This window comes from Haplochromis burtoni, unplaced genomic scaffold (assembly GCF_018398535.1).
Source record: "Haplochromis burtoni strain Fernald_Lab_line unplaced genomic scaffold, NCSU_Asbu1 Contig_359, whole genome shotgun sequence".
Lineage (NCBI taxonomy): Eukaryota > Metazoa > Chordata > Actinopteri > Cichliformes > Cichlidae > Haplochromis > Haplochromis burtoni.
The window spans coordinates 257,286-266,278 of NW_024582720.1; positions in this window are offsets into that span (position 1 = coordinate 257,286).

Genomic DNA, 8,993 nt, shown 5'->3' on the forward strand with positions numbered 1-8,993 from the left:
GATTGTGTTTGCAGTCTGCTGACCACAGAGTGGAGAGAGTCACAGGCTGCATCCGCGTTGGCCGAGGGGGGGACATACGCTGTTATCGCGATAACATGCGAGAACTCCCGGGGCAGATAGTACAGACGCATGCTAACGGCTAACAGCTCAATGTCTCTGCTGCAGAGTTCTTTCACAGTGATGTGCCCGGGTTACACCATCTGTCATCTCAAACAGATGTGACATAGAGATGTTTCAATAAAGTTTCATATGGTTTATTAAGCTACAGCTGTACAGATGAAGTACATCAATACAAAAATTCACACGATAAAAACAATCAATTGCATGTATATAGGAAACGTTCCTGTCAGTGATCGAGCTCATTGTGTTATAGATGTACGCCAGAGTAACACAGGCCTAAAGTATTCATTAAGGTCACATAAATATAATTCCATATGAAGGAATGTTTAATTATTATTTATATATAAACATATGAAAGAGATTATTTTCACAAAGCTGAGAGATTTGGTGGGTGTTAACCACAGAGTCTTCGGCTTCTGTAAACATGTTGTTGTTTTGGTTTATGACCTGTGTATTGTATATGAGTGTACACGTGTCTATAGTTAAACATGTGCAAGTATTCATATCGATAATCTGCGGTACAAAAGGAGTAAAGTTTATGTGATGCAGGTATTCTCCACGTGTTGATGTACTCGCTGTACTGTAAACACGAGCTCAGTCTGTGGGCTCTGTAGGCTCCAGGTTCATCTCTTCTCCTGGATTAAGTCTGATTGTAATTTTCTCTCAGGTCAGATGTTAATTAATTAATTATCGGGCATAATTGTGATGTGTGTGGTCGCTCACACTCTGCTCCACCATGTGGCTGCCCCCTCCGTTTCACCCTCCCTTCCCACCATCTTCACCCCTCCCCATCCCTTTCTTTGCATGCCTCACTCTCCTCCTCCATCTGTCCTTCCTTTTCCCTCCCTGATCCTTTTCCTCCTCCTGTTTCCACCCATGCTGGGATAACTGGGAAGGAGGGAATTCCAGGACTCACAGACGAAGGCCTCAGTCAGACCTTCGTCAGCCATTCTCCATCATCTTCACACCTGTTAGTAAGAAAAGCACTCAGAGGTTTTTTTGAAACATTTATTAATATTTGACGGTGTTTGGTTGTTGCAATTTCTTAATATTTTCAGGCATTTTTAAAATATTTTATTCTGATCTTATGAAATATTGAATTATGAATTAGTTATAGTACATAAATAGTTACGTTAATACTGTGAAATCATATACATATGAATTATAATGAGCTGACTGAGGAAGTGTGTGTGTGTGTGTGTGTGTGTGTGTGTGTGTGTGTGTGTGTGTGCCTGTTAACAAGAGGAAAGTGTGCTGGGATTAACACAATGAGGCTAAGAACAGATCAGACAGAATTAAGGAATCAAATCGGTTTAAAAATGACAAATATTAATAAACAGTTGAGGATGTTCACCTTCACACAGACTCTGTGTTTCAGCTTTGGACCTAGAACAAACTATGTTCAGAGTAGAGGACGTAGCATGACAGATTCCTGCTAATGATTGATCAGCAACATGCAAATGAGAGCCTAAAACTGAAGCCCAGCCTCCTCAGGTGGTCTGTTAGTACAGTGACCTCACAGCGGCTATATTATTGGTCACATGATGTCATTAAAAATGCTCCACAAGGCTCCAACAGAACAAACACTGTCGAGAGGTCCAGTTCAGGTGACCCTACCAGCTGTGTCAAAAAACTCCTGCTTCTTCTAATTGGCTTCGAACTCTGAAGCAAATCAAAAGTATTTTAACAACTGAGGCGGGGTCAGAGGTCAGGTTTGGGGATTTTATTTATTGCTGATGTGAAGACAAAACAATATGGCTCATGTTCAGCGCTGAATATGAGATAATCCACAAACAAAGAGTGATGTGCAGACCTCCATCTTGGTCTTCAAAGCAGGTTTCAGGGCACTGCATCCATGCATCCATGCATCCATCCATCCATGCATCCATGCATCCATCCATCCATCCATCCATGCATCCATGCATCCATCCATCCATGCATGCATCCATGCATCCATCCATGCATCCATCCATGCATCCAACCATGCATCCATTCATGCATCCATCATCCATCCATCCATCCATCCATGCATCCATCATCCATCCATCCATGCATCCATGCATCCATGCATCCATGCATCCATGCATCCATCCTTGCATCCATCCAAGGGTCCCTTTACGGTTTTACGCTTTTACGGTTCGGAGCCGCAGACCTGTTTTATATACGCGCGGAATAGTTTTCTATACGAGATTACTGCAAAAAGTGCAGCCTTACCTAATGTCCACCTACCCTTACTTTACTCTTTGTATGGAGAGTAGCCTTCAGTAATATTAATAAATCACACAGCAATAGGACATTCATGTAGTTGTAAAAAGCATGACAATATATTAAGTAATCCAAAGTATTCAGAATACGTTACTCTCATTGAGTAACTTAACGGAAAACGTTACAAAATACATTTGGGGGCAGGTAATCTGTAATCTGTAGTGGAATACATTTTAAAAGTAACCTTCCCAACGCTGCATATAGTTAGGGCTGGACCAGGTGACTCTGAATCCTCCCTTAGTTATGCTGCAATAGGTGTAGACTGCTGGGGGATTCCCATGATGCACTGGGTGTTTCTTCTTCACTCATTATGGCCCTTTCTCAATTCTCAAGTACGCGAGTCTGTGCTCGCGTTCTCGGCGAGTCCGGACTTGCCGAGAACGCGAGCACAGAACACCAGCGTACTTGATGATGTCACAGGTCCGGAGTTTTTATTAATATGTTAGAAAGCTTAACTTTGATCTCAGCCAAACTGATTTACTCAGGAACAAATAAAACACTGAAATAAACCAAACATTGACATTTAGAAGTGCTCTAAGAGACTTATAGATCATGTTTAACCTCAGTAGCAAAATCTCTATTAATAAAAATAGTGTACATGTACAGTATGTCTTAATAAAAACAACCAGGTGAGATGTTAGAACGCCTTTATTTTTATTTTAGTAGACACTCAAAAATTACAATAGACAGCTGCTGGGGTTTGGAAGAGAACTTGGGTGTCATTCTCGATAGCACATTATCCTTTGATTGATTGATTGATTGATTGATTGAATCTTTATTTTGAATATGTTGAAAAAGTACAACAAAATAGAATTAAAAGAGACAAATGAACAAAGCAAAACAAAAGGAAAACGAGCAACCACAACTCCAAATAAAGTTCATGTTCAAAAAGGAGCAGGAAGAAGCATAATCTTATTTAATCCCACCCCTTTTCCACTATATAGTATCAATAGACTACAAAAATACCTCCTAATCCTTTAACTCACATATCAATAATATTACACGTGCAGCATATTTCCAACTCCGTAACATTAATCGCCTCCGCCCCTTCCTCACACCTCACGCCACTGCCATTCTCATCCATAATCTTGTTATCTCTAGAATTGACTACTGCAACTCATTATTATTTGGCCTTACACAAAAATCTATCAACAAGCTCCAACGTGTCCAGAACTCTGCTGCCCGTATTATTACTAGGACTTCTTCTACCCACCACATCTCCCCAATCCTGAAGCAACTTCACTGGCTCCCGGTCAAATTTCGCATCCATTTTAAAATAATTCTGTATACATTCAAGGCTATTCATTCTCTCTCTCCACCGTACCTGTCTGACTTATTACAGATGAAGCTCCCATCCCGCTGCCTCAGATCTTCATCTTCTCTTTCTCTCTCTGTTCCCTCTGCTCGTCTGATCACAATGGGAGGGAGGGCCTTTAGCTGCTCTGCCCCTCAACTTTGGAATTCCCTACCCCCGGACCTCAGAAATATTAGTTCATTCTCTCTTTTTAAGTCCACCCTCAAAACTCATCTGTTTAAAATTGCCTATTCTTAAATTTCTGTATGTTTTAACTTTTATCTTCTATTTTTATCATTGTGTATATTTCCAGTTTTTATCTGTTGTACAGTGTCCTTGGGTGCTTTGAAAGGCGCTGTTTAAATAAAATGTATTATTATTATTATTATTATTAGAACTGAACAAGTATTTAAATTATAATGTGATCATTTTGAAACAGCCTTCAGAATCTCCAAGTATTAACATGCTGTTTTTGTGAAAATGTGAAAATGTTTCCTCCTGAATTTAAATATATCTCAGCCAGAACGATTTACTCAGGAACAAATAAAACACTGAAATAAACCAAAAATTAACATTTCGAAGTTGCCTCAGAGATTTATATATCATGTTTAACCTGAGTAGCGAAAAGACCGTGGGGGGGTTGAAAACGATGTGCCGGGAGTCCGCTGTTCTCTAGTAATCCTCGACCTCCTGGTCAGCTATCGAGCTGGTCACAGACGTCTCTGAAAACGTCGGAGCACTTTTGCAAATATGTGATGTCTTGATAAATCGAGCAGATATTCGAAGTTTACACAGCTACATTCTCGTTTGAAAATAACTTAAATGCCGCGCCTATCCGCCATTGCCGCGTTTGAGTTTTGGAGAAATGCATTCTGGGATATTTAGCTGTACCAAGTCCACACAAGTCACCACTGATGCATGCTCGATAAAACGGGCGGAGCGAGAACACATCCGGGAATTTTTTGCGTTCTCGGCTTGATGCGTAGTTTGAATTGGAACAGTACTTGGTCTCCGACTGATGACGTATCACGAGTACACGAGAACGCAAATACGCACAAGTACACATATTGAAACAGGCCCTATGTGTTAACAGACCTCTCTGCACTGACTCACACTTGTTATTAACCTCTGTCTCTCTTCCACAGCATGTCTTTATCCTGTCTCCCTTCCCTCACCCCAACCAATCACAGCAGATGGCCCCGCCCCTCCCTGAGCCTGGTTCTGTCGGAGGTTTCTTCCTGTTAAAAGGGAGTTTTTCCTTCCCACTGTCACCAAAGTGCTGCTCATAGGGGGTCATATGATTGTTGGGTTTTCTCTGCATGTATTATTGTAGGGTCGACCTTATAATATAAAGCACTTTGAGGCGACTGTTGTTGTGATTTAATAAAATTGAAAACTTTAACTAATCATGAAGTTATTAAAAAGGGAAAAAAAGAGGACTCGGAAATGATCCCTGAGGAACCCGACCCCAGCCTTTGCTTTGTCCAAGATTTCTGAGGTGCTGATGAGGTGTTGAGCTGTGAATAATCATGCCCACAATATTACTGCATGTATATACAGATATTGTAGTCAGCATGTCACCGTTTTACTGTCAACTGTAAATCCTGTTGTTTCCTGAAAGATATTGCGATTTGTGATTGCACAATTTGCTGATCAATAATCCATCAGGATCAGTGCTGCCTTCAGGCTCTGTGACACACTGCCAGTCAATAACCCTCAAATTAAGCAAATTGCAGGCGAAAGAGAAAAACAATCATTGTTGGATGAGATCAGACGGGTCCTCCTTCATCTCTTCATATTCACTGCTTATCTCATTGTTGCCTCCAATCCAAGTTAGCAGGGATTATCTCCATGGAAAGGGCATTAAGAGGCGGATAACCTCAGCTTGGAGGCAGTTAATCTAGCAGCATGTTAATGAGTCTTGTAGTGGATTGCTTAAATTAAAAGCAAATATCAACAGTCATTTGGCTAAAGGAGCCCACGCGACGAGGGCCTGGCCTCAATAATAATGCATTAAGTGATTTGAGTCGCTGGGTTGTTGCAGTAATCGTGTAATGTGAGTGAAAAACAATAAAATTAACAGGTTATCAGGAAATTAAGGAGGCGAGGGGAAGAAGAGGGGGAGACGAGTTTGTGTGAGGATACAAACAGGATTTGATTCACCTGGATGAAAAAACAGAAGGATCAGACAGAACCACACACACTTCACTCTGTGCGAGCTTCAAACAAACAAAAGACAATAGGAGGAAAATGTAAACACATTAATAAGGATTAAAGTCAGATTAAATGGAGGGAGAAGAAGAAAAACACTCAAATAATATCCTCCATCAGAAATAAGCTCAACACAAAAGCAGCTTCACAGGCCCCCGAATAAAGAGGAATGATTTCACCTGAGATGCACACAGACTTATTCCCAAGAGTTTGGATCCACGGCGGTCAGCAGAACCAGACGAATAGAATAGAAAAAAACTTTATTATCACAAGGATGAGAAGTAAGGGGAATATAAAATATAAAAGGAAGACACAAAGTGGTCCTGTAAACATAAGCAAATGAAGTTTGTATATACAGGTAATACAGAAATACATATAGAACAATTGCCCGGAGATATGCATAAAATGTGCAGAGAACAAACAAGCTGGTGAGTAAGATGACCAAAGGATGTTAAGCTGCATTATAGAGTCTGACAGCTGCTGTAAGAACGACCTGTGGTAGCGCTCCTTCCTACACTGTGGGTGTAAAAGTCTGAACGAGCGGCTCGGTGCTCGTACCGTCTCATGCAGGGGTGGGAGGTGATGTCCATGATGGATGTTAGACAACATCCTCTCCTCCCCAACCTGCTCAATGGACTTCAGCGGACAGTTGAAGGCACTGGAGAAGTCAAAAAACGTGACTCTCACTGTGCTGATGAGAGATGAGAGAAGCAGGTAGGTAACAGCATCATCCACCCCGATGTTCAGCTGGTAGGCAAACTGCAGCAGGTCTAGACCTCTAGACTAGTGGGAGAAGGTGGTGTAGTATGATCCCCTCCATGGTCTTCATCAGGTATGAAGTCAGGGCAATGGGCCTGAAGTGGTTTGGCTCCTTAGGGTGCGTTGTCTTTGGGACCGGCACCAAGCAGGAGGACTTCCACAGAATGGGGACCCTCTCCAGGCTGAGACTGAGGTTAAAGATGTATGTGATGACCTCAGAGAGTTGATCTGCACAGACGAAGCTGATTTCATGAAGGCTGAGCGGGCCCAACACATTAAAGGAAAAGAACCACAACTTCAGAATACACTGCAGCGACGATCTTAAAGGACACAAGGACGCTCCAGCATTTGGTCTTAGAGCTGAAGGAGCTTCTTAAAGAAGTGCAGTCGCTTTTCTGTCCAAGCTCCTCAGATGAATGAACTGATTTTTATGATGTTTTTGATGTGTCCTGTTCTCTGCTGTTATTTGAAACGTTTTGTGTTTTGGGCAACAGCAATGTAAACTTCATATGTTTTTATCTGCTGACGTATCCACGTCACTCTCGTCCTCCGTTAGACAAGCCTCTCGTCTTTCTCCGTGCTGTCACTCGTTGTCTCTCGTTTCTTTGAACCTTCGGTCCTCATTCTCTGCCTATTTATCAGCTCTGCTCATCTCTGAGCTCAGTTTGTTAAAAACTCTGGGCGTACCAACAGCTGATGGGCTCACGGAGCTCCTCAGAGAAGAATCAGTGTGAACATGAAGCTCAGGATCGGGACTTTCTCCCAGCGAGTAATCCAAACCACACAGCGGCATTAATGAGTAACCTCGTGCTGTTGATGGATCAGGTCAGACAAGCTTGGTCTGTGTCGTCATCTCTGCTTTTCAGGGACCCTCAGCACGAACTGTTACTGAGAACACTGATTCCAGACCAAAGCCTGCAATGAAGCCAGAAACAGCCTGACAAGGACGATGCAGGTGGGTTGCAAAGCAGCTTTCAGATGTTTACCTGAGTGAAAAGGTAAATGCATTATCTTTATTAATAAATAGTTAAGTTTTCATAAATCCAAACCTGGTGTGATTGTGCTTCTCAGACCTTTGGAGTCCCTCAGGGATCTGTTCTTGGGTCCTGTTGTCTCTGAGATCCAAACGGTCAGATAACTGTGTCAGCTGATTAAAACAGGAAAGAACAGAGGCCCGAGAGCTGATCCCTGAGGCACGCCAAACTCCAGGTTGACGCAAGCACTGGTTTTCTCATCCATCCACTTTCCTGGAGATACCAACTCGAGGCTTCGGTTGCCGTGGAAGCGTCCGAAACGTGACCTGAATGTTTGAGAGTTACGTGGAAAAAATGTTTTAATTTGATCTTCTGTAGATAAAACCATAAATCTCCAAACTCAGTTGAGTTGTCTGCTGGCTCTGAAGGTAAGAAATCCTTTGTGTTAGTGTGTGCGGCCTGACCTTTGACCTCTAAGCGATCTAAAATGATGTGAAAGTTTAGCTTTGATTTGATTCAGTTTGTGTTTGATCAGCTTTGCAGCCACTCCAATCGCTGAGCAGCAGATTGCCTGCAGGGTTTAAGCGTTTCACAGCGCTGATATTAAAGATCAGGAGGCTGTGAGACAATATGTAATCTAACAACCTCCAACAGCAGCTCACAGACATGATTAAGGATTCATCTTCACAGGCTTTATTTACTCTACAATATGTCACTTATTGTCCTTTTTCTGCACAGTGCGACCTTTGGGCTCATCTAGAAATAAACACGTGAGTTCAGGTTCTGCTGCAGCTGAGCCGCAGAAATGGGTTCGATGGTCAGCGGAGGCTCGTACACCCAACATCTCACACATGAAAGAAGGACGGACGAGTTTGTGAGGACGCCTTCGATCCAACAGTCAGAATAACTGAAAGTATGCAGCACAGAGGCTACTGCTATTATTATTGTTATTATCATTGCTATGCAGTGCAGAGGTAATTCAGATAAAAACATGTTTCCTGAATTTCGTGGGTTACTGTTGAGAAAAGGTTTTTCAGCCTGACGTGATTAATAACGACATGTTTGATCCTTGTTACAGCTGTAGGTCTGTGTTGAAAATGATGTGCTGGGAGTTCGCTGTTATCCCGGCTCTGGTGACCCTTGACCCCTCGGTCAGCTATCGAGCTGGTGGGTAACAGACGTCTCCAAAAATGTCAGAGCGCTTTTGCCAATATGAGATGTCTTGATAAACTGAGCAGATATTTACACAGTTACATTCTCGCCTGAAAATATCTTAAAAGTTTATTTTGTATCACAGAAAAATTAATAAGAGTAATATTAAAACTTAGCAGCTGCCGCCATTGTTGGAAATTGGAATTGGCTGGGCTATG